The sequence below is a fragment of the Bombina bombina genome, chromosome 1, assembly GCF_027579735.1.
Source record: "Bombina bombina isolate aBomBom1 chromosome 1, aBomBom1.pri, whole genome shotgun sequence".
Taxonomy (NCBI): domain Eukaryota; kingdom Metazoa; phylum Chordata; class Amphibia; order Anura; family Bombinatoridae; genus Bombina; species Bombina bombina.
In genome coordinates this window covers 472,089,064-472,112,740 of record NC_069499.1, presented here as the reverse complement: position 1 = coordinate 472,112,740, position 23,677 = coordinate 472,089,064, and the positions used below count along the sequence as shown (strand labels likewise).

General features: G+C 38.8%; 1 protein-coding gene across 1 annotated transcript in view; it reads left to right on the top strand.

Annotated features, from left to right (window-relative positions):
• PDE11A (phosphodiesterase 11A) overlaps positions 1-23,677 on the top strand; it is a 1,463,629-nt gene that overhangs the window by 775,515 nt on the left and 664,437 nt on the right. The gene's annotated exons all lie outside the window — the stretch shown is intronic.

Below are 23,677 nucleotides of genomic sequence, written 5' to 3'. Positions count from 1 at the left end.
AGTACGGTGGCTAATTAATAACACCTATCTACACACACTTTGCGCTGGGGCATAGGGCCCGTGCCCCTCAGATTGAACCTTATTACTTGTATGTAGTAGTGCAGCATCTACCTAGTACTGATTACATCTCTCTATTATAACTTCTAATTTACTGGTTAACTTAAAGTAATGTATTCCACACATGTTCTACACCCCTAAAGTATTTATATACTAATTCCCTCATAGAGGCAACCAAAAGTCCCCATATCAATCGATACAGTGAAATTAGGTTTTTGCAATGTGTAATCTGATGTATAAGAGGTTCACTATAGCTGAGGCTGTTGGGTGCTTTGTTTTAACTACTTCTGGTTAGCAGTCTCATCATAACTATATATGTCAATTATGTGTTCAAGTTGTCTAGCTTAAGTTTTTGTTATGTGGTCTTTGACGTATCAGAGGTTGTCTACGGCCGAAATTGTTGGGTGCTTTGTTTAAACTGTACATGGTTAGCAATCTCATCATAACATTATATGTCACTTATAGGTTACTCTTGAGGACATGATGTTTATGTTTGGCGATTACATTAAGCTATTGTATATGTTTTATATAAATTTATCTCTCATTACAAACAGTCCCCTCTATCCTACCTCGAGATATTTGCTTGTGCTATAGATCATTCTTTTCAGACCTGGTTGGGCTGGCTGTCTCATCATAATAGCATAAGTCAGTTGTGATCATAGTGGCTAGCTTAAGACCTCTGCCGTCCTCACAATAATAACAATAATCTCTATATTCTTATATAGCACCTCCCCCCCCATCAATACACTCTGGCATTCGCAGTCATGCTGGAAGTGTTTTCAAGCGGTTTACCTTGACAAATACCGCAAATACAATCATATTTAAACTCCCCATATGAGACTCTGACCCCCTCCTAATTCATTTGTTTTTATTATAATATTTTGGGTTCATATGGAATACATTGCCCCCCCCTTACTAGAGCGTATAATTTTCAATATAGATTGTACTTTTGTTTCCTATTACAATGTTTGATTTAGTATAGTTTGTACATTGTTATGCTTCCCTCCTAACTTACCACGCTCCCTTATTTTTGCATTCCGTACTATGTGCTTTACAGAGCTCTATAAGGCTTTGTATTCAATTTTGGGAGCCCAACTAACCTCCCCCCCACTCACCTACTCATTTATTCATCCACTCAACCACTCACTCATTCATCCATCTATTCACCCATTTAATCATATATCTATTTAGGCTGGGTCTCTTTACTGTCATTGTCTATATATCATATTTTAGCAACCTGGGACCCAGATAATCTCTTCCCCGCCTACTCACTCCCTCGTTCATATTTTCATATACCCACTCATCAACCCATTCATTCATTTACTCGTCTCATTATCTTCATTTATATACTCACCCATTTCCTCACCTAACTAGGCTTTCCCTCACACATCCGTCCATTACCTTAACCATATACCCATATGGGTTGTGCTCCTTTAATGTTGTTGTATACATACTATATTTTAACAAATCGGAGTACCCTTTGCTTTTCCTTAGTCTACTCCTTCATTCATCCACTTACTCATATACTCATTCATTCCCTCATTCATACACTTACTCATCTATTTACTCAGTAACTAAACCACTTGTTTAGTTACACATTGAAGTTTTGATTAAATCTTCTATAGACTAATTTTCCCTAAATACTGTTATAGATCTCTGGTGAGTTGTATACCAGAGACTTCTAGCGCGGGTTATCCTCGAATATACCGCAAAATTAATTACAGTTCTTTAAAAATCTGTGACAACTTTGTATATGTACTAAAATGTTGAGTTTTCTTGTTTATCTTTCAAAGTTCCCTATCTCTGTATATCTTGGTATACATGTTTATTTTATGCTTATATGGTATTTACTTACTGAAGAAAAGATGTAAAGCAAGAAAAAAAAAAAAAAAAGAAAATTTGAGGTCTACTTTGGACTTGGAACTCTGCATATGGCATAAGCTGGACTATTATTATCCTGGAAATGGAATATATTGTATGATTTGCTATATTTTAGTTCATTATGTGATGTTATACTTCTCATGTTTATATGTCATATCAATATAAACCTCAATAAAAAATTATTTAAAAAAAAAAAAAAAAAATTAACTAAACTAAATTACAAAAACAAACAAACACTAAATTACAAAAAATAAAAAAAAGATTACAAGATTTTTAATCTAATTACACCTATTCTAAGCCCCCTAATAAAATAATAAACCCCCAAAATAAAAAAAATTCCCTGCCCTATTCTAAATTAAACAAATTTCAAAGCTCTTTACCTTACCAGCCCTTAAAAGGGCCTTTTGTGGGGCATGCCCCAAAGAATTCAGCTCTTTTGCATACAACAAATACAATCCCCCCCCCATTACAACCCACCACCCACATACCCCTATTCTAAAACCACCCAAACCCCCCTTAAAAAAGCCTAACACTACCCCCCTGAAGATCTCCCTACCTTGTCTTCACCACACCGGGCCGAACTCCTGATCCGATCCGGGCGATGTCTTCCTCCAAGCGGCAAAGAAGAATTCTTCCTCCGGCGATGTCTTCCTCCAAGCGGCAAAGAAGAATTCTTCCTCCAGCGATGTCTTCCTCCAAGCGGCAAAGAAGAATTCTTCCTCCGGCGACGTCTTCCTCCAAGCGGCAGCAAAGTCTTCATTCTTCCGGCGGCATCTTCAATCTTCTTTCTTCGCTCCGCCGCCGCGGAGCATCCATCCTGGCCGACTGCTGTACTTGGAATGAGGTACCTTTAAATGACGTCATCCAAGATGGCGTCCGCCGAATTCCGATTGGCTGATAGGATTCTATCAGCCAATCGGAATTAAGTTAGAAAAATCTGATTGGCTGATTCAATCAGCCAATCAGATTTAAGTTCAATCCGATTGGCTGATCCAATCAACCAATCAGATTGAGCTCGCATTCTATTGGCTGATCGGAACAGCCAATTGGCTGATCGGAACAGCCAATAGAATGCGAGCTCAATCTGATTGGCTGATTGGATCAGCCAATCGGATTGAACTTGAATCTGATTGGCTGATTCAATCAGCCAATCAGATTTTTTCTAACTTAATTCCGATTGGCTGATAGAATCCTATCAGCCAATCGGAATTCGGCGGACGCCATCTTGGATGACGTCATTTAAAGGTACCTCATTCCAAGTACAGCAGTCGGCCAGGATGGATGCTCCGCGGCGGCGGAGCGAAGAAAGAAGATTGAAGATGCTGCCGGAAGAATGAAGACTTTGCTGCCGCTTGGAGGAAGACGTCGCCGGAGGAAGAATTCTTCTTTGCCGCTTGGAGGAAGACATCGCCGGAGGAAGAATTCTTCTTTGCCGCTTGGAGGAAGACATCGCCCGGATCGGATCAGGAGTTCGGCCCGGTGTGGTGAAGACAAGGTAGGGAGATCTTCAGGGGGTAGTGTTAGGCTTTTTTAAGGGGGGTTTGGGTGGTTTTAGAATAGGGGTATGTGGGTGGTGGGTTGTAATGGGGGGGGGGATTGTATTTGTTGTATGCAAAAGAGCTGAATTCTTTGGGGCATGCCCCACAAAAGGCCCTTTTAAGGGCTGGTAAGGTAAAGAGCTTTGAAATTTGTTTAATTTAGAATAGGGCAGGGAATTTTTTTTATTTTGGGGGTTTATTATTTTATTAGGGGGCTTAGAATAGGAGTAATTAGCTTAAATATCTTGTAATCTTTTTTTATTTTTTGTAATTTAGTGTTTTGTTTTTTTTGTAATTTAGTTTAGTTAATTTAATTGTATTTTTAGATAGATGTTTGTAGTTTATTAAATTTATTGATAGTGTAGGTGTATTTGTAACTTAGGTTAGGATTTATTTTACAGGTAATTGGGTAATTATTTTAACTAGGTAGATATTAAATAGTTAATAACTATTTAATATCTATTATACCTAAGTTAAAATAATTAACAATTTACCTGGTAAAAATAAATATTAACCCTAACATAGCTACAATGTAAATTATTAATTATATTGTAGCTATCTTAGGGTTTATTTTATAGGTAAGTATTTAGATTTAAATAGGAATATTTTAGTTTATAAATGAATTAGATTAATTTAATATAAATTTAGTTAGGGGTGTTAGGGTTAGATAGAGTTAATATAGTTAATATAAATACTATAGTAACTATATTTAACTATATTAACACTAATATAATTAGGGTTAATATAGTTAATATATATAATGTAATACCTATATAACTATAATATACTTAGGGTTAATATAGATAATATAGCTGGCGGCGGGGGTAGGTAGATTAAATTAGGGGTTAATCATTTTTAATAGAGATGGCGGCGGTGTAAGGGGCTTACATTAGGGGTTAATAATTTTAATATAGATGGCGGCGGTGTTAGGGGCTCACTTTAGGGGGGTTATAGATATAATATAGCTGGCGGCGGGGTACGGGAGCGGCGGTTTTAGGGGTTAATAACTTTATTAGGTTGCGGCGGGGGTACTGGAGCGGCGGTTTTTAGGGGTAATAGCTTTTTTATTGTTAGGATAGTGAGGGGGGATAAGCAGATAGAGGGTTAGATCAGTGCGGGGCTATGTTAGGGGAGGCGTTGTTAGACAGTGCGGGTGGTTTTAGACTTTAGTCAGGTGTTTTATAGGCGCCGGCAGTTTCTAACGTGCCGCAAGTCACTGGCGACGCCAGAAATTTTGTACTTACGCAGAATTTCTGGGACATCGCTGGTTTATCCGACTTACGGCACGTTAGCATCTGACGGCGACTTATATGGGATAGCTCGAGTTGCGAGCTGAAACTGCGGGCGACGCCGGTTCCCTCGCTTGCGCCACAAACTGCGATCTATATTGGATCGCGCCCATAGTGTTAGCCCTGTAATATTAGCTCTGTAGTGTTAGCCCTGTAGTGTTAGCCCTGTAGTGACAGCCCTGTAGTGTTAGCTCTGTAGTGTTAGCTCTGTAGTGTTAAGCTCTGTAGTGTTAGCTCTTTAGTGACAGCTCTGTAGTGTTAGCCCTGTAGTGTTAGCTCTGTAGTGTTAGCTCTTTAGTGACAGCTCTGTAGTGTTAGCTCTGTAGTGTTAGCTCTGTAGTGTTAGCTCTTTAGTGACAGCTCTGTAGTGTTAGCTCTGTAGTGTTAGCTCTGTAGTGTTAGCTCTGTAGTGTTAGCTCTTTAGTGACAGCTCTGTAGTGTTAGCTCTGTAGTGTTAGCTCTGTAGTGTTAGCTCTGTAGTGTTAGCTCTGTAGTGACAGCCCTGTAGTGTTAGCTCTGTAGTGACAGCCCTGTAGTGTTAGCTCTGTAGTGACAGCCCTGTAGTGTTAGCTCTGTAGTGTTAGCTCTTTAGTGACAGCCCTGTAGTGTTAGCTCTGTAGTGTTAGCTCTGTAGTGTTAGCTCTGTAGTGACAGCCCTTGTAGTGTTAGCTCTGTAGTGTTAGCTCTGTAGTGTTAGCTCTGTAGTGTTAGCTCTTTAGTGACAGCCCTGTAGTGTTAGCTCTGTAGTGTAGCTCTGTAGTGTTAGCTCTGTAGTGTTAGCTCTGTAGTGTTAGCTCTTTAGTGACAGCCCTGTAGTGTTAGCTCTGTAGTGTTAGCTCTGTAGTGTTAGCTCTGTAGTGTTAGTCCTTTAGTGTTAGCCCTGTAGTGTTAGCCCTGTAATATTAGCCCTGTAGTGTTAGTCCTGTAATGTTAGCCCTGTAGTGTTAGCTGGGAAGCCCTGTAGTGTTAGCTCTGTAGTGTTAGCTCTGTAGTGTTAGCTCTGTAGTGTTAGCTCTGTAGTGACAGCCCTGTAGTGTTAGCTCTGTAGTGTTAGCTCTGTAGTGTTAGCCCTGTAGTGTTAGCCCTGTAGTGACAGCCCTGTAGTGTTAGCTCTGTAGTGTTAGTCCTTTAGTGTTAGCCCTGTAGTGTTAGCCATATAGTGTTAGCCCTGTAATATTAGCCCTGTAGTGTTAGTCCTGTAGTTTTAGCCCTGTAGTGTTAACTCTGTAGTGTTAGCCCTGTAGTGTTAGCCGGAAGCCCTGTAGTGTTAGCCTGTAGTGACAGCCCTGTAGTGTTAGCCCTGTAGTGTTAGCTCTGTAGTGTTAGCCCTGTAGTGACAGCCCTGTAGTGTTAGCCCTGTAGTGACAGTCCTGTAGTGTTAGCTCTGTAGTGTTAGCCCTTTAGTGTTAGCTCTGTAGTGTTAGCCCTGTAATATTAGCCCTGTAGTGTTAGCCCTGTAGTGTTAGCCCTGTAGTTTTAGCCCTGTAGTGTTAACTCTGTAGTGTTAGCCCTGTAGTGTTAGCCTGGAAGCCCTGTAGTGTTAGCCCTGTAGTTTTAGCCCTGTAGTGTTAGCCCTGTAGTGTTAGCCCAGTAGTGACAGCCCTGTAGTGACAGCCCTGTAGTGTTAGCCCTGTAGTGTTAGCCCTGTAGTGTTAGCCCTGTAGTGTTAGCCCTGTAGTGACAGCCCTGTAGTGTTAGCCCTGTAGTGTTTAGCTCTGTAGTGGTTAGCTCTGTAGGTGTTAGCCCTGTAGTGTTAGCCCTGTAGTGTTAGTCCTTGTAGTGTTAGCCCTATTGTGTTAGCTCTTTAGTGTCCTGCCCTGTAGTGTTAAGCCCTGTAGTGACTGTCCTGTAGTGTTAGCTCTGTAGTGTGAGTCCTTTAGGTTAGCCTGTAGTGTTAGCCATATAGTGTTAAGCCCTGTAATATTAGCCCTGTAATGTTAGTCCTGTAGTGTTAGGCCCTGTAGTGTTAGCCGGGAAGCCCTGTAGTGGGTAGCCCTGTAGTTTTAGCGCTGTAGTGTTAACTCTGTAGTGTTAGCCCTGTAGTGTTAGCCGGGAAGCCCTGTAGTGTTAGCCCTGTGAGTGACAGCCCTGTAGTGTTAGCTCTTGTAGTGTTAGCTCTGTAGTGTTAGCCCTGTAATATTAGCTCTGTAGTGTTAGCCCTGTAGTGTTAGCCCTGTAGTGACAGCTCTGTAGTGTTAGCCCTGTAGTGTTAGCCCTGTACTGACAGCCCTGTAGTGTTAGCTCTGTAGTGTTAGCTCTGTAGTGTTAGCTCTGTAGTGTTAGCTCTTTAGTGACAGCCCTGTAGTGTTAGCTCTGTAGTGGTTAGCTCTGTAGTGTTAGCTCTGTTAGTGTTAGCCCTGTAGTGTTAGCCCTGTACTGACAGCCCTGTAGTGTTAGCTCTGTAGTGTTAGTCCTTTAGTGTTAGCCCTGTAGTGTTAGGCCATATAGTGTTAGCTCTGTAATAATTAGCCCTGTAGTGTTAGTCCTGTAGTGTTAGCCCTGTAGTGTTACCCGGGTAGCCCTGTAGTGTTAGCCCTGTAGTTTTAGCCCTGTAGTGTTAACTCTGTAGTGTTAGCCCTGTAGTGTTAGCCCTGTAGTGTTAGCCCTGTAGTGACATCCCTGTAGTGTTAGCTCTGTAGTGTTAGCTCTGTAGTGTTAGCCCTGTAGTGACAGCCCTGTAGTGTTAGCCCTGTAGTGACAGCCCTGTAGTGTTAGCTCTGTAGTGTTAGCCCTTTAGTGTTAGCTCTGTAGTGTTAGCCCTGTAATATTAGCCCTGTAGTGTTAGCCCTGTAGTGTTAGCCCTGTAGTTTTAGCCCTGTAGTGTTAACTCTGTAGTGTTAGCCCTGTAGTGTTAGCCTGGAAGCCCTGTAGTGTTAAGCCCTGTAGTTTTTAGCCCTGTTAGTGTTAGCCCTGTAGTGTTAGCCCAGTAGTGACAGCCCTGTAGTGGACAGCCCTTGTAGTGTTAGCCCTGTAGTGTTAGCCCTGTAAGTGACAGCCCTGTAGTGTTAGCCCTGTAGTGTTAGCCTAGTGTTAGCTGTGTAGTGACAGCCCTGTAGTGTTAGCCCTGTAGTGTTAGCTCTGTAGTGTTAGCCCTGTAGTGTTAGCCCTGTAGTGTTTAGTCCTGTAGTGTTAGCCCTATTGTGTTAGCTCTTTAGTGTCTGCCCTGTAGTGTTAGCCCTGTAGTGACTGTCCTGTAGTGTTAGCTCTGTAGTGTTAGTCCTTTGTGTTAGCACCTGTAGTGTTAGCCATATAGTGTTAGCCCTGTAATATTAGCCCTGTAATGTTAGTCCTGTAGTGGTTAGCCCTGTAGTGTTAGCCGGGAAGCCCTAGTAGTGTTAGCCCTGTAGTTTTAGCGCTTGTAGTGTTAACTCTGTAGTGTTAGCCCTGTAGTGTTAGCCGGGAAGCCCTGTAGTGTTAGCCCTGTAGTGACAGCCCTGTAGTGTTAGCTCCTGTAGTGGTTAGCCCTGTAGTGACAGCCCTGTAGTGTTAGCCCTGTAGTGACAGCCCTGTAGTGTTAGCTCTGTAGTGTTAGCCCTGTAGTGTTAGCTCTGTAGTGTTAGCCCTGTAATATTAGCCATGTAGTGTTAGCCCTGTAGTTTTAGCCCTGTAGTGTTAACTCTGTAGTGTTAGCCCTGTAGTGTTAGCCTGGAAGCCCTGTAGTGTTAGCCCTGTAGTGTTTAGCCCTGTAGTTTAGCCCTGTAGTGTTAGCCCTGTAGTGTTAGCCCTGTAGTGTTTAGCCCATTAGTGACAGCCCTGTAGTGTTAGCCCTGTAGTTTTAGCCCTGTAGTGTTAGCCCTGTAGTGAGAGCCCTGTAGTGTTAGCCCTGTAGTGACAGCCCTATAGTGTTAGCCCTGTAGTGTTAGCCCTATTGTGTTAGCTCTTTAGTGTCTGCCCTGTAGTGTTAGCCCTGTAGTGACTGTCCTGTAGTGTTAGCCCTGTAGTGTTAGCCGGGAAGCCCTGTAGTGCTAGCCCTGTAAGTGACAGCCCCTGTAGTGTTAGCCCTGTTAGTGACAGCCCTGTAGTGTTAGCTCTGTAGTGTTAGCCTTTAGTGTTAGCTCTGTAGTGTTAGCCCTGTAGTGTTTAGCCCTGTAGTGATAGCCCTGTAGTGTTAGTCCTGTAGTGTTAGCCCTATTGTGTTAGGCTCTTTAGTGTCTGCCCTGTAGTGGTTAGCCCTGTAGTGGACTGTCCTGTAGTGTTAGCCCTGTAGTGTTAGCCGGGAAGCCCTGTAGTGCTAGCCCTGTAGTGTTAGCCCTGTAGTGTTTAGCCCTTGTAGTGACAGCCCTGTAGTGTTAGCCCTGTAGTGTTAGCTCTGTAGTGTTAGCCCTGTAGTGTTAGCCCTGTAGTGTTAGCCCTGTAGTGTTAGCCCTGTAGTGTAGCCCTGTAGTGTTAGCCCCTGTAGTTGTTTGCCCCTGTAGTGATAGCCCTGTAGTGTTATGTCCTGTAGTGTTAGCCCTATTGTGTTAGCTCTTTAGTGTCTGCCCTGTAGTGTTAGCCTGTAGTGTTAGCCCCTGTGTAGTGGACCTGTCTGTAGGTGTTTAGCCCTGTAGTGTTAGCCGGGGAAGCCCTGGTAGTGCTAGCCCTGTAGTGACAGCCCTGTAGTGTTTGCCCTGTAGTGACAGCCCTGTAGTTGTTAGCTCTGTAGTGTTAAGCCCTTAAGTGTTAGCTGCTGTAGTAGTTCGCCCTGTAATATTAGCCCTGTAGTGTTAGCCCTGTAGTGTTTGCCCTGTAGTTTTAGCCCTGTAGTGTTAAACTCTGTAGTGTTAGCCCTGTAGTGTTAGCCTGGAAGCCCTGTAGTGTTAGCCCTGTAGTTTTTTTTAGCCCTGTAGTGTTAGCCCTGTAGTGTTAGCCCATTAGTGACAGCCCTGTAGTGTTAGCCCTGTAGTGTTAGCCCTGTAGTGTTAGCCCTGTAGTGACAGCCCTGTAGTGTTAGCCCTGTAGTGTCAGCCCTGTAGTTAATTATACTTAATAACATTGTGGTGGACAGGCTTACTGTTTAAACTGAGCTTATTTAATCACTGAACCAATGTGAGAAAGAAGAGATAGTGACCAAGCGCTCAGGTGTGAACCCCTTGCTGTACACAAAAGGTCTCCTAACTGGCCAAAAGGAAAATAAGAATGAATTGGAGTGTGTACAGCGCCTAAGGCCGAGGTGAAATCAGATGTCAGAGTGGATCTAACTAGCTGTTAAATGTTTATTAGATAAAATTAACAGAAATTGAACTGTTACGCATTAAAAACAATAATAAAACAATGGTTGACAATGAGTGCTACTCATGGATCCATAAAACATATTAAATTGACAATAGCATCCTAAATGTACAAAAAATTACTGAATACTAAAACAACCACAATAGAATGGTGGCACTATTACATGCACAGGAAAATAATCAGAAGAGATATTGATCTGGATTGTGCGAATGTATAGAAAATTATCAATAAATAAAAAAATAGTCATGTCAATAAGAATGAAGCAATGAGCAAGTGTAGAGAGTGTGAATTAAGTCCATAAAGTGGTAAAACAATAGGTCAACGTTTCAGTGAAATATTAGGTCAACGTGTCAGTGAAATATTAGAGTGACATATGCATATGCAACTTCAAAAGTTTGTAGAGAAATCCTCAAAAATGCTAAAAAAAGTAAAAATGCAAAAAATATAAAAATTAAAAATCAAAATCAAAAAAGTCAAAACTCAAAAAATCAAACCTTCATCAAAAACAAAAACATCAGAAAAAACAATCCAATAGAAGTGAAAAGTATATTGAAAAAGTATCCCAAATGTTAAACCTGTGTACTTGATAGAGGTTGTCCTCAGAGGGATCCTGGGGGTTTCTTTAAATCTTCATTGTCCAACTACTTAATACCGTCCTTGAAAAATTGCCCTGTAAAGGATAATATAATAGTGTAGATTGTCCAATAAAAAAAATTGGAAAAGGATAGTGCTTACCAGCTGGGTCAACGCGTTTCGGCCCTTCACTCAGGCCTTTATCAAGACTGGTCTGTGTATTGTTAATGGTGCCTTTAAATACTATTGGTCCTGGATGTTTGGACCTGACCGTAACTTAAACCGGATATATGAAACCGGGAGTTTGTAAAATATATTTAAAATTTAGCTTTCTTAAATAATCATTTTTATTTTTTGTATAAAACAATGGTTCTATATTTGAAATATTATTGTATTTTGATGCAATTATATAGTATTTCCTTTGTGTATTTATCTGTAGCACGGTGTTCTATTTTACCCTATGTTTTAAGTTCTGGGTTTTTGCGTGTATTGTTTACATCACATGGTTTTTGTTGTAATTTCACCATGTGATCTATAGATTAACCAATCAGGAAATGGTTTTGTGGTGGATACTGATTTCTAAATATTGTTATTCACTGAAAAGACTGTGTATGTTTATCCTCTTGGTAGCTATATTAATATGAATATTTGTGTCTGTCAAGCAGGCCAGACTATCATAATGTAAATTTTAAATTTTAAAATAGTTACGATGACACACAAACCACGATCCTGGTTGCTTAGATCTAGTATGAAATAAATTCCAAGACAGATGTATGAAGTGAAAGACTGGCCTTAATATAATAGTATTGAATTAAATAAAATAAAACCGGGACTGTATGTTAAGAGAAAGAGAGAGAACGAGACACGTAGAATAGGGGTTGGATTGCAGCGTGATTTTAAGATCTGCTCCATAATGCATAATATTAAAAGATAAGGGTTAGGAATAGACGAGGAGGCATATAGTAATAACTGTAACTATGGCCCAGACAAATTGTTGTATAACTAATATGACATATACCTTAGCTGCATCTAAGGATCAAAAAAAGGGAGGGGCCTTGATCGTAAAAAAGGAAGAGGAATTATGAAGTCCAAGGTCTGCTAATGATATCTGCCAGGAATGTATCATTCTAGCAATAAATAGACTAATTACATTGAATAATGGTATGTTAAATAAACTTTCCAAGGTTTAGCGATGTTCCATGTATAGGAGAGACATGGATTTGGAGGAGGACTGTGTAGATTGGATAACCCCAAAATGATCATGCCATTGTTACAGTATGTAAATGCTATGAACAGTTAAGGAAGGTACCTAAAATAGCTTGCTTTGAAAATGGATCCCTAATCAGACAAGTTGATTATGCTCTATTTAAAGGGAGTCCATATGGTATGTTGTATTAAGATCCAAATGGATCTTGTAGATACCATAGTAAGCTATAATACATTATATTAATGTGACACACATATGTGTATAGTCTAAGAATGATTATAAGCTACAGATTAGCTTCATCTGTGATCCATACTATGTGGAATGGAATTCTGTTTCCACTTCTGTGGAACACAGTCAGATTATGAGTGGTGGGAAGGAGGGGCTAACACTCGTCTGGTATAGATTACTCGATGGACATCAAAGACCCCAAAGGATTAGTAGGATTAAACATATCAGCTGGGGATCTTTGTGGCAAATGCGATACTTAAGGGAAAGTAAGGGATCTAAATTTAAGTATATTGAGGAAAATAAGGACTAAGAGTGTGATATTACTTATCAAAATTAGATCTGTAAATAGGGTTATGTTAAAGAGAGTAAGTGGATCTCTAAGAGCTAAGGATTGATGTTTACTTATGGATTTAGAAGGTGAACCAGATCTTCTTTGTTGTTAAGGCCTTTTGGATGTAGGCAATCAAGCAGAAATATCCATTTTGATTCTGTCTTTAAGAGTTTTTTCTCATGGTCTCCACCTCTCCAGTTTCTTCTGACCTTTTGTCCCCATAAATTTCAGATCTTTGGTATTGCCTTCATGTTTAGTTGAGAAATGTTTGTATAGGACTGTGTCCATGTTCAGTTTCTCTATCAGCAGTAAGTGTTCTCTTATTCTATATTTCAGACTTCTTGATGTCTGTCCAATATATTGCAGTCCACATGAACATTCTATTAAGTAAATGAATCCTCGATCTTGGCATCTTATTAGGTCTTTGATGTTATAATATTCTTTGGTCTGATGTGATTGGAACTTCTTTGTTTTTGTCCAACATTTACAGGCTTTACAGGTAGGACAAGGAAAAAAAACCTTTAATACGTTTCCCGCATACATTGTTAGTCTCTGGTCTTTTCCTATACTGTAGACTCGGTGCCAGTCTATTTCTCAGATTGTCTGTTCTTCTATAAAAAAATCTTTGGGGAGTTTATCTCCAATAGTGTCATCCTCTTTTAGCAGAGACCAATGTTTTCTGAAGATTCTTTCAATAATTTGCTTGTTACTACTATATTCTGTAATCATTGCAATGTTCAGTATTTCTTCTATTTCTGGTTTCTTTCAATCTTTATATTTAATTAGCTTTCTTCTTTCCACCCTTCTTACTTCTTCCATTCTGAGATCCAATTGTTCTTCATTATAGCCCCTTTCCCTTTTTGATTCATAGCGATTATGAATCAAAACATGTTAAACCTAAAGTTCACACACACATGGAGTCAAAAAGACATTGTATTCTTGGATTTAAAAATAGAAGTTACAAATGGTGAATGGGAAACATCTACACATTTTAAAGAAGTTGATATTAACATTTACATCCACAACCTCAGCTGTCACCATGAAAAATGGAAAAGCAATATTCTGAAGAATCAACTTCTAAGAATCCGAAAGAATTGCTAGAATATTGAAAAATGGGAAGAACAAGCTAAACAACTTAAAAAAAAATGTAAAAAGGGGCTATAATGAAGAACAATTGGATCTCAGAATGGAAGAAGTAAAAAGGGTGGAAAGAAGAGAGCTAATTAAATATAAAGATCGAAATAAACCAGAAATAGAATAAATACTGAACATCCCAATATGAATTTAGTAGTAGTAACAAGCATATTATTGAAAGAATCTTCAGAAAACATTGGTCCCTGCTAAAAGAGGATGACAATATTGCAGATAAACTCCCAAACAACCAAGATTTGTTTATAGAAGAACAGACAATCTGAGAAATAGACTGGCACAGAGTCTACAATATAGGAAAAGACCAGAGACTAACGATGTATATGGGAAACATATTAAAGGTTTTTTTCCTTGTCCTACCTGTAAAGCCTGTAAATGTGGGACAAAAACAAAGAAGTTCCAATCACATCAGACCAAAGAATATTATAACATCCAAGACCTAATAAGATGCCAAGATCGAGGAATCATTTACTTAATAGAATGTTCATGTGGACTGCAATATATTGGACAGACATCAAGAAGTCTGAAATATAGAATAAGAGAACACCTACTGCTGATAAACTGAACATGGACACAGTTCTATACAAACATTTCTCAACTAAACATCAAGGCAATACCAAAGATCTGAAATTTTGGGCATACAAAAGGTCAGAAGAAACTGGAGAGGTGGAGACCATGAGAAAAAACTCTTAAAGACAGAATCAAAATGGATATTTCTGCTTGATTGCCTACATCCAAAAGGCCTTAACAACAAAGAAGATCTGGTTCACCTTCTAAATCCATAAGTAAACATCAATCCTTAGCTCTTAGAGATCCACTTACTCTCTTTAACATAACCCTATTTACAGATCTAATTTTGATAAGTAATATCACACTCTTAATCCTTATTTTCCTCAATATACTTAAATTTAGATCCCTTACTTTCCCTTAAGTATCGCATTTGCACACAACGATCCTCAGCTGATATGTTTAATCCTACTAATCTTTGGGGTCTTTGATGTCCATCGAGTAATCTATACCAGACAAGTGTTAGCCCCTCCTTCCCCTCCTTCCAACCACTCATAATCTGACTGTGTTCCACAGAAGTGGAAACAGGATTCTATTCCACATAGTATGGATCACAGACAAAGCTAATCTGTAGCTTATTATCGTTCTTAGAATATACACATATGTGTGTCACATTAATATAATGTATTATAGCTTACTATGGTATCTACAAGATCCATTGGGATCTTAATACAACATACCATATGGACTCCCTTTAAATAGAGCATAATTTAACTTGTCTGATTAGGGATCCATTTTCAAAGCAAGCTATTTTAGGTACCTTCCTTAACTGTTCATAGCATTTACATACTGCAACAATGGCATGATCATTTTGGGGTTATCCAATCTACACAGTCCTCCTCCAAATCCATGTCTCTCCTATACATGGAACATCGCTAAACCTTAGAAAGTTTATTTAACATACCATTATTCAATGTAATTAGTCTATTTATTGCTAGAATGTTACATTCCTGGCAGATATAATTAGCAGAGCTTGGACTTAATAATTCCTCTTCCTTTTTAAGATCAAGCCCCCCCCCCCTTTTTTGATCCTTAGATGCAGCTAAGGTATATGTCATATTAGTTATACAACAATTTGTCCGGGCCATAGTTACAGTTATTACTATATGCCTCCTCGTCTATTCCTAACCCTTATCTTTTAATGTTATGCATTATGGAGCAGATCATAAAATCACGCTGCAATCCAACCCCTATTCTATGTGTATCGTTCTTTCTCTTTCTCTTAACATACAGTCCCGGTTTTATTTTATTCAATACTATTATTAAGGCCAGTCTTTCACTCTATACATTGGTCTTGTGTCAGGATAGCAGGTTTAATTCAGTAAGTACCTATAGTATACCTTAACTCCACTCAGACTCACACCACACCTTGAGAGTTAATGTAATGTAACTCTCTAGTTATGCTCATAGAACTGAGGGTGACCGTGTTAGGGTCAAGATGTTAATATATAAGTGTCTATAGATGTTAGGAGAGACTGTGTGGGAGCATAAGAATGAAAAGATGACATATATCTTGTATAGATCTATCATGAATGACCTACTATGAGCTCATAGATTTAAGGCAGGTTAACCATGTATTTACAGAGCATACAGCTGTATATTCTTGCTATGATCATAGATTTTTAGACTAGCTGTCATGAGGAAACTATAGTAAGCCAAATTCCATGTGTCTGTTGGAACAGATATGCTTTTGCACAATAAGGAAGTCAGGGGCCCTTTAAGAGCGTTTGTATTAGTAACATTTATGAAAGAAAGTCAGGGGCCCTTTAAGAGCGTTTGTATTAGTAACTCCTGTGAACAGACTTGTAAGGCATGAAAGGCAGATAGATGGATTGCAACTGGGGAGCCGAGAGACACTGCATGGCGTTTAGAAATGGAGAGGTAAATACAGGATCCACTTTACCTTAAGCTGATGGTTCCGGTAATGAAATCCTGACCTCCAGATGATTAGTCCGGATTGGAAGTGGTGATGTCGCACACGCTGAGGTGAGTGAATAGTTGAGCAGTAGGAGACTGGAACTATTGGTTAGTGCCTGGTTTGTTTGTTTCCAAAGGGCACATTAAAAGGGCTCCCGGTTGAGAGCTGCAGTGAGTGAACCGCCTGTGAAAAACAAGATTCAGTTAGAGTCTAATTAGGCAGCAAATGACAAAAGGCTGAGTAGCTGGGAATCCTGGGAAAAACAAATTACCTAGCAGTGAAGGGAAGCATTGTGATGCCTTAAATAAGAATGCCTGGTCACATGTGAGGACTGGTCTTAAAGGGAAAGTAACAACAAGAGTAGTCTAAGCTTACATATTCCTGACATCTGGGAACTTATTTCATACTATATCTAATCAACCAGGAACGTGGTTTGTTGTGACATCTTACCTGTTTTTAAAATTTACATTATGTTAGTCTGGCCTGCTTGACAGACACAAATATTCAGAGCAGCTGAAATGACATTTCAGTGTCGATCAGTCAGTTAACACTGACAGTCACCAAAGGATAAACATACACAATCCCCTCAGTGAATAACAATCTTAGGAAATCGGTATCCACAAAAAACAGTTCCTGATTGGTTGATCTATAGAACACATGGTACAACAAACCATGTGATGAAAACAAATACACGCAGAAACCCAGAACTTAAAACATAAGACGGTCAGTCTTTCACTCCATGCATCGATCTTGGAACTTCTTTTATATTACTTCTAATCAACCAGGATCGTGGTTTGTTGTGTCATCGTAACTATTTTAAAATTTAAAATTTACATTATCTGCAGTAGGGAAACAGGAAGGCGCCAATCGGGTGATAACGCTAAAACCCTGAGATACAAGGGGGTAAGGAGGATACTGATACTCACAAGCCAAGAGGCACTAAGACGTGCCTAGCAACGCAGGCCGGGACCTCAAAGTCGCCCGGAAGACTCACAAAGGCAGCAGCTGATCCTCGAGCCAGACCGGGTTCCGTAAGGCCAATCAGGAACACTGGAGACTGACACACCTTCCTCTTAGTATGCCGATATTCCGTACACTGGCAGAGGGACAGATGAATAGCGATAAACAGTATTTGAGACTTCTAATTGCCGAAAACCATATAGCACAGTCCACTGCTGGAAAGAGGAGGGAGCAAACTCCAGCAAAGTAAATTAAAACAGTTTTTATTAAAATGTTTTAAAAACAAAGCATCAAAGTAACGCGTTTCTCGGCTACACAGAGCCGTTTCATCAGGCTGTTTTGCCCCTCAGTGAATAACAATCTTAGGAAATCGGTATCCACAAAAAACAGTTCCTCATTGGTTGATCTATAGAACACATGGTACAACAAACCATGTGATGAAAACAAATACACGCAGAAACCCAGAACTTAAAACATAAGACGGTCAGTCTTTCACTCCATACATCGATCTTGGAACTTCTTGTATATTAGTTCTAATCAACCAGGATCGTGGTTTGTTGTGTCATCGTAACTATTTTAAAATTTACATTATGCTAGTCTGGCCTGCTTGACAGACAAAAATATTCAGAGCAGATGAAATACATTTCAGCGATCAGTTAGTGAACACTGACAGCTACCAAAGGATAAACATACACAGTCTTTTCAGCGAATAACAATCTTAGGAAATCAGTATCCACACAAACCAGTTCCTGATTGGTTGATCTATAGAACACATAGTGTAATTACAACAAACCATGTGATATAAACAAATACACGCAAAACCCCGGAACTTAAAACATAGGGTAAAATAGAACCCCGTGCTACAGATAAATACACAAAGGAAATACTATATAATTGCATCAAAATTCATAATATTTCGAATATAGAACCAATGTTTATACACAAAAATAAAATGATTATTTAAGAAAGCTAAATGTTAAATATATTCACAACTTCCGGTTTCATATATCTGGTTTAAGTTACGGTCAGGTCACACGTCCAGGACCAAATAGTATTTAAAGGCACCATTAACAATACACAGAGCAGTCTTGATAAAGGCCTGAGTGAAGGGCCGAAACGCGTTGATCCAGCTGGTAAGCACTATTCCTTTTCTATTTTTTTATTGGACAATCTACACTATTATATTATCCTTTACAGGGACATTTTTCAAGGTATAAGTAGTTGGACAATGAAGATTTAAAGAAACCCCCAGGATCCCTCTGAGGACAACCTCAGGTTTAACATTTGGGATACTTTTTAAATATATTTTTCACTCATATATTTTTTCACTTCTATTGGATTGTTTTTTCTGATGTTTTTGTTTTTTATGAAGGTTTGATTTTTTTACTTTTGACTTTTTTGATTTTGATTTTTAATTTTTATATTTTTGCATTTTTACATTTTTTAGCATTTTTGAGGATTTCTTTACAAAACGTTTGAAGTTGCATATGCATATGTCACTCTAATATTTCACTGACACGTTGACCTAATATTTCACTGAAACGTTGACCTATTGTTTTACCACTTTATGGACTTAATTCACACTCTCTACACTTGTTCATTGCTTCATTCTTATTGACGTGACTATTTTTTTTATTTATTGATAATTTCCTATACATTAAGGGGTTTTCGCACAATCCAGATCAATATCTCTTCTGATTATTTTCCTGTGCATGTAATAGTGCCACTATTCTATTGTGGTTGTTTTAGTATTCAGTAATTTTTTGTACATTTAGGATGCTATTGTCATTTTAATATGTTTCATAGATCCATGAGTAGCACTCATTGTCAACCATTGTTTTATTATTGTTTTTAATGTGTAACAGTTCCATTTCTGTTAATTTTATCTAATAAACATTTAACAGCTAGTTACTACATCCACTCTGACATCTGATTTCATCTCGGCCTTAGGCGCTGTACACACTCCAATTCATTCTTAATCACTGAACCAGTCAGAAGAGTTGGATGGTATTAGGATTAACCAATCAGAAAAAGATACCCTTTTGCCGATGGCTATGAAGAATGGAGGACTGTATTACATTATATGCAAGTCCATATGGTCTAAATATGTACGTGCAACTCACGGTACAGTCATCTGGCTCCCTTGAACTTTGTAGGTAACTCCTCAGCTATAGAACCAAACAGAGCTGCTCTACAATTAACAGTAGAACAGTAACTGAAGAAAGATCAAATTTTAAAACAGTTGTTAAGTACAAATATGTGTAATACTTGCAATACGATTGACACCCCTTGCGATTGCCCGCGAAGCTGCAGGGGGCGGTATTGCACCAGCAGTTCACAAAAACTGCTGGTGCAATAATAAATGCAGACAGCATATGCTGTCGGCATTTATCGATGTGCGGCATTTATCATGTCCGCTTGCACATGGGGTAGATTTATGGGGTAGATTTATCAAGCAGCGAATGCTGCTTTCTACGCCCTAGGTTTCCGGCTCACTGGAAACCTAAGTTAAGAAGCAGCAGTCCTAAGACCACTGCTCCTTAATTTGTCCGCCACCTTTTAGGGTGCAGGGGGCGGCATTGCACAAACATTTCACAAGAAATGCTTCTGCAATGTTAAATGCCGACAGCGTATGCTGTCGGTATTTAGCAATGCCGGACAGACATGATTCGCTACAGCAAATCATGTCCGCCTGGCATTTGATAAATTTACCCCTTAGAAATTATCATTGTAGCCACTCTCTTTACTAAGACAAGAAAGCTACCATCACATAACTTAAGTAATGTCACATGTTTTTTGCACCAAATGTCCTCTACTGAGCATAGGCATAAACTGACTGCAGCTAGAGCAGGTGTTTCCTAGAAGACACATCAACAGAAAAGCTGCTTCTTCATGTAGACACTACAGCCCCCTTGTGGGACTGTGACAGGGCTGTGCACAAATTAAGTTAATAAAAGAAATACTAGGTAAAAACTTTTTTAAATGACGAATAATACAAATTGCTATCATTTCTATTAAGTATAACCAACTGCTTAGTGCTTTTTTATTACAACAATGAAAACAACTAATATCCGTTTAAAGGGACATGAAACCTATTTTTTTTTCATGATTTAGAAAGAGTATGCAATTTTAAACAACTTTCCAATGTACCTCTATTATCTAATTAGCTTAATTCTCTTGATATCTTTTGCTGAGAAGCATAACTATATAGGCTCAGTAGCTACTGATTGGTGGCTGCAGATAGATGCCTCATATGATTGGCTCACCTATATGCATTTCTAGTTCTTTAACAAAGGATATCTAAAGAATTAAGCAAATTAGATAAAATAAGTCAAATGGGATGTTGTTTAAAATTGTATTCTCAATCACCTAGATTACAAGTTTTGCATTATAGAGGGTGCGAAACGAACGCAACAAAAGTTGTGTTATATCACCCTCCATAGCGCTGCCATTACGAGTTTTGAAAAAGCTGCCTTGTGCGTGCGATATGGTGGCGATGAGCTTTCCCCGTAGACATCAATGGGGAGAAAGTGTTAGGTTTTTTCAACATCTGCGATCGTGGAATGAAAAACTCCATAAAGCAACCCCATTGATGTCTATGGGGAAATAAAAGTTACGTTTAAACACCCTAACATAAACCCCAAGTCTAAACACCCCTAATCTGCTGCCCCCGACATCGCCGACACCTACATAATGTTATTAACCCCTAATCTGCTGCTCCCGACATCGCTGCCACCAAAATAAATATATTAACCCCTAATCTGCCGCTCCCGATATCGCTGCCACTATAATAAAGTTATTAACCCCTATTCCCCCGCACCCCAACATCGCTCACACTATAATAAAGATATTAACACCTATTCCGCCGCTCCCAGACATCGCCGCCACTATATAAAGTTATTAACCCCTAAACTTCTGGCCTCCCACATCACTGTCACTAAATAAACCTATTAACCCCTAAACCGACAGCCCCCCACATCGTAAAAAACTAAATTAAATTATTAACCCCTAAACCTAACAACCCCCTAACTTTAAATTAAAATGACAAGATTCCTATCTTAAAATAAATAAAAACACCTTGGAAATTAAAAAAACCTAAGTTAAACTATAAATTAAACTAACATTACTATTATACTAAAATTAAAATAACTATTAATTAAATAAATTAAGTTACTAATTAAAAAACCTAACCCTACTAAAAAAATAAAATCTACAGTTACTAAAAAATAAAAATACTAAATTACAAAAAATAAAAAAATACTAAATATAATAAAGTAAATTATCCAAAATAGAAACAATTACACCTAATCTAATAGCCCTATCAAAATAAAAAATAAAAACCTAGCCTACAATAAACTAACTACCAATAGCCCTTAAAAGGGCCTTTTGTAGGGCATTGCCCTAAAGAAATCATCTCTTTTCCCTGTAAAAAAAATACAAAGACCCCCCCAACAGTAAAACCCACCACCAACCAACCCCCAAAATAAAAAACCTAACTCTAAAAAAAACCTAAGCTATCCATTGCCCTGAAAAGGGCATTTGTATGGGCATTGCCCTTAAAAGGGCATTTAGCTCTTTTTTATTGCCCTTAAAAGGGCATTTAGCTCTTTTAAGAATGCCCAAAACCCTAATAAAAAAAACACACAAAAAAGTTTAAAAAAAACCTAACACTAACCCCCGATGATCCACTTACAGTTTTTGAAGTCCAGACATCCATCCTCATCCAGGCGGCAAAGTCTTCATCCAGATGGCAAGGTCTTTATCCATCCAAGCGGTGTCTTATATCTTTATCCAGGAGGCATCTTCTATCTTCATCCCGGCAGTGCGGCACGGCTCCATCCTGAAGACATCCGGCACGGAGCATCCTCTTCATATTTGATTTTGGAAAATCAAATCAGCCAATAGGATTTCAGTAGCTCTCATCCTATTGGCTGATTTGAATTTCCAAAATCAAATTAGTCAAAAGGAATGCAAGGGACGCCATTTTGAAAATGCTCCCTTGCATTGATGATTCAGTATACGGCGGTGACCGTATGAAGAGGATGCTTCGCGCCAGATGTCTTCAGGATAAATCCGCTCCATGCTGCCGGGATGAAGATAGAAGACGCCGCCTGGATGGATGAAGAACTCGCCGCCTGGATGAAGACTTTGCCGCCTGGATGAGGATGGATGTCTGGACTTCAAAAATGTAAGTGGATTGTCAGGGTTAGTGTTAGGTTTTTTTTAAACTTTTTTGTGTTTTTTTTATATTAGGGTTTTGGGCATTCTTAAAAAGAGCTAAATGCCCTTTTAAGGGCAATGAAAAAGAGCTGAATGCCCTTTTAGGGGCAATGCCAATACAAATGCCCTTTTCAGGGCAATGGGTAGCTTAGTTTTTTTTTAGATTTAGTTTTTTTTATTTTGGGGGGTTGGTTGGGTGGTGGGTTTTACTGTTGAGGGGGGGCTTTGTATTTTTTTTTACAGGGAAAAGAGCTGATTTCTTGAGGGCAATGCCCTTTTAAGGGCTATTGGTAGTTTATTCTAGGCTAGGTTTTTTTTTTTTGGGGGGGGGGGCTTTTTCATTTTGATAGGGCTATTAAATTAGGTGTAATTGTTTTTATTTTGGATAATTTCATTTGTTATTTTTCGTAATTTAGTGTTTGTTATTTTTTATTTTTTCTATTTTAGTATTTTTTTTTTTTTAATTGTAGATTTTATTTTTTTAGTAGGGTTAGGTTTTTTTAATGTGTAATTTAATTATTTTAATTTGTAGTTATTTTGATTTTAGTATAATAGTAATGTTAGTTTAATTTATAGTTTAAATTTAGTTTTTTTTTAATTTCCCAGGTAAGTTTTTATTTATTTTATTTAAATGTCCCTTTAATAATGCAGCCTATCGGCTGATAATAATACCCGTACTAAGTATGGCCAGTCCAGTGCAAAAAGTATATGAGTGTAAATGGGTAGCTGTGGGGCCCAAAAAAAAGAGAAAAAAAGACTGTTACTGTAGAGAGTCCATAACCATGTTCAAAAACCAGGCACTCAAGTGTTAAAAAACACGCTCTGGTGTATATTCATAAACTCCATTAATGTTCAATCTCAGTGACAACTAGGTTTAACAATGAAGATCACTTGACAAAACTTTTTTGGATGTCCACTTGTTGCTCCTTTAAACATCTATGGATATGTGGAGATAATATACAGTCCCGTATATGATCCTTAAACAAAGGGCATTCCCGGGTTGCAAGACTTACATAAGCCGTACCTAACCTTTTTCTCAAACACGCTTATCTGCCGCTATGGAAGGGGACCCTTGGTACCTTCTTATTTCTGCTGTCACTTGGTGCGGGTTAGTCACGTCTTCACTTGCGGTACAAACAAACCCCTGCTTCTCAGATGCAGCGTAACTTCAAACACAGCTTGTGTCTGACATAGCAGTTAACTTGTCATCGATTACCCAAGCATGCACATTTCACCCCTCCCACAAAGGGCTGGAACAGGGGCCTCATCAGATGTGGATTCAATGGGCGTAATTCCAATTTGTAGAAATTTTTGACAGAATTCTCCACCCTCTCATGTTGAATCATTAGCTATTTGCGTGACAGCTACCCTTGCTTATACTTGGTTATAATGTAAAAGGTTCTCATATGAAACCAATTGCTAGAAAGTATCATATATTTACAATATCAAATATTTACATTTATTTACAAATGACCAGTGGAAACAAAATATTATTTTAAGCGATTGTTGAGTTATATTTACCCCTGACAAATTGGATGTCAATAAAAAAGA